The sequence below is a fragment of the Artibeus jamaicensis genome, unplaced genomic scaffold (genome assembly GCF_021234435.1).
Source record: "Artibeus jamaicensis isolate MK-2021 breed Jamaican fruit bat unplaced genomic scaffold, CSHL_Jam_final scaffold_1019, whole genome shotgun sequence".
Classification (NCBI taxonomy): domain Eukaryota; kingdom Metazoa; phylum Chordata; class Mammalia; order Chiroptera; family Phyllostomidae; genus Artibeus; species Artibeus jamaicensis.
The window spans coordinates 9499820-9503252 of record NW_026522025.1 but is presented as its reverse complement, the minus strand read 5'-3'; positions in this window follow the sequence as shown (position 1 = coordinate 9503252).

Here is a 3433-nt window from a genome sequence, read left to right as displayed (position 1 = left end):
TTGGCTAAATATCCTGGATCTTGCCTTACAGTTTTTTCCAATCAGATCACCTGAGTAAGAGACTGAGAAATTGGCCAAAATACTTCACGTACTAGGATCAGTCTCCTCATCTGTAAAATGAAGGACTGTGTGGAAAGACTCTCTGAGTTCTGTTCCTGCTGCACTGTACATTTGTGCTGACTGTAGATGGGCAGGGGTTCACACACTCCATGCGGAATAATTGTGAAGCCACCAGGCCTCATCCCAACCTAACAGATGGATTGGGACCCACAGCCAAGAGAATACAACTGTAATTAATGTGAAACTTTGAGGAATAGATGACTGGGAGTAACTGAAGTTTCTGGCAACATAAAATGACTTTTTTTTTTACCCCTGAAAGCTCATCAGAGAGATTCTAATGTGAAGTTTCATACTGCCCAAACACTACATAAAGATTTTATCTGACTTTTATAACTCTTATTTCTCACCTAGTCTGAAACCTCCAGGGCCACTTACCCTCTTCCTTTGCATCAGTGTCTGAAAAATAATGTGCAAGCATATGACATTGTCTGTGGTGTCCTGGCTAAGGCACATTATTTACCCCAGTGCAATCCAGGCTGTGCCTCTTCCCTCTCCCACTGTCCCACAGAGATGCAGACACACACAGCACTGTAAATACAAGACTTGGTCTGGAGTCAGGGGATTTGCAAGCAGAAAAGGAGCAGGACACACAGGATAATCGAAGTTCATATGGAAATGTGCCCAGGTGAGCACAGCTGACCTGCACGCGACAGGGAGAGGTTCCAGCCAAGGGACTCTCAGAAGGCCCTCCATATTTACAGACAGGAGGCAGCACTGGCCCGGGCGAGTTAAGGAAGTATCAGGACAGCTTCCAGGGTGAGGAGGCTGCTTAGTGAGGACAGGGAGTTCAGAGCTCTAGCTCTTGTCAAAGGTGCCCCTTGGTGCCAGTCCAACACCACCAGGAATTCGAGGTGTGGTTAAAGAAACTGCTCTCAGTGCAGAACAGCTCAGTGGTGATACAGAAAGGCTGTGAAAACAGCAGGGATGTGAAGCAGCCCCCGACCAGGTAGCCCTGGGGTCATGTCCCTCTTGCACTGGGCAGCTCTACTCTGCTCTGCTCCACATTGGTCTACTCAGCTCTGTTCCTGTCCACTCTGCACCAGTCTGCCTCTCTCTGCACAGGTCATTTTACTTCTGCTCCAGTGAGATGTCTTCAGTGTTTCAGGATAGCCAAGGAAACAGTCCTGTCTTTAGTGGAAAGGGAAAGTGTGCTCTCCCAGCCAGAGGGGGGATACCTTATATAGACAGAAGTCCCCACCTCTGGTCCCTGATTGGTCCACCTTCATACAAATGAGGACTACAAATGCTTGCATTTTAGTTGGTCCCAAAACCTGTCCTTATTAGTCAGAAGCGAGCTGCTCTGATGGTTAGTGAAGATGTTGATGGGAATAAAGCTGCACTGATTTAACTGGACAAGGAAGCCTCAGGCCAATTGGTTGACACCAGATTCTAGGAATTCCTCCAAGACAAACTCAAATGGTAGAAACGCAGTATAGAAAGGCAGTTCAGTGTGGGCGGCAGGCAGCTTAGTGCAGGCTTCTCCCTGAAGTGTGGTTTGCATGCAAGGCCCCTGTATAGAAATGCCTGCTAGGCCATGTTTTGGTTTGTTGTTGTTATTGCTTTTTAAAAAAATTTAAGCCCAGTTAAGACACCAGGAGACCTTAGTAGGTAGATATCTTCATGCTCAGATTCGTTCTGGTGTCAAGCTCTTCTCCCCTTCTGCTAACTCCAGCCTACTTAGTCAGCCTGTTGTTGATAAACTACCAAGGGGATGAGGAGCTTATTAAGGGTGAGAACATACCAGGGACTTTGAATTTCTTCTTTTTTCAACCTTAACTGTGACTTTGAGCAAGACATTTAACCTGGCAAGCCTCCGTTTTCTTCCTCTAAAACGTGGGTATGATGGTAAAAACTTCACTCAGTGGTGGTGAGAGTGAAATTTACAAACAGCATGGGACTCAATCCGGTGCAACCAAAATGTGCCTTTATCCCTGTACCCCCACCCCCAAACTCTGGGAATTACTTCTGCCTCTGAATGAAGTTTCCACAGGGTCCATCACTTTTCTGATTGCTCTTACATAACAAACATTCTGCTTGTCATTTTCATTCCCAAGAAGCCTCAATTTGAACACTGCAATTTGCAGCAATTTACAGCCTAATAAGTATACAATTCACAGAACTCTATAAATTAGCTAATTTAGCTTCCCTTTCAACCCAGTTTTAGAAATGAAAGGTTTCCAGGTGAGGTGGGTGGGGCTGCAGCCAACACGCCCGTGAGTACCAGGTGCTCCCTCCTTCAGGCATTTACCAGTTACAAAGGGGAAGGGGCTGCAGCCCAGTCAAGCAATGGAACGGAGCGCTTCAGCATCAGAACCACAGCCAGCCGAAGAATCTGACTGCAGCTCTCTCCCCGAGCATGTCCCTGTGTGCAGGGTGATGTCTGAAAGCTTCCCTTTGTACGTGCAAATGATCCTGTATCATTTGGAGCTTCAGAGAAATATAAAATGTATATATATTCACCCTCCACGTCTAGAACAGAGTTGTCCAAAATTTTCTGTGATGAGGGAAATGTTCTATATCTGTACTGTATAGCATAGGCACATGCCATGTGTGGCTCTAATAAGAAAATAAAATTTAATAGAAATTCAGATTAAATATCTAATATGGTTAGCAGCCAGCCTGTTGGTCAGTGCAGGTCTAGAACACTGAGCCCCTCTTAATTACTGCCCAAGTGCTGTGATGATGCCGGGCCAGCATGCACCGCACAGTTCAGAAAGTTAAACGTACAGAGTCGTGGTCTTTTGGGATCATGGGAACCTACCTTAAGTGTGACAGAATTTCACTCCTGTTTCTACCTTTGCAATCTGGCACATTAACTTTATTCATGGGATGAAACAAATGTCTATTGAGCCTCTATTAACAGCAATGGAATTAAAACTTTCCAAAACATAATCCAGGAATACATATCCTTCACTTTTCTTAATGTTTTGCAACTCATTTTTATAAGCCTGTGTAGATAGGGAAATAAGATGCCAGAAGACAGAAACCCCAAAATAAAGCAGGAATACAAATACTGCTTTAACGAGAGAAACCTGGACTGCAGGCCCACAGTTGGTATGGCTGTGTGATGACTTCAAGGATACAAGCTCTTTCTTCCTTGTGGGTCCACTGTCCTCGACAATTACCTTCAGACCAGTGGCATTCTAAAGAAGGGGAAAGGGCTGGCAAAGCACACTCATTCTTTTAATAAGCAAACATCACTGCTGTCACACCTCTTTAAACAGAACTTAATGCAATGACCACACCTAGTTTCAAAGGAGTCTGGGAAGTGCTTACGTTTCCTCCCTACCTGTAAGGTAGGTGTAACAAGTTA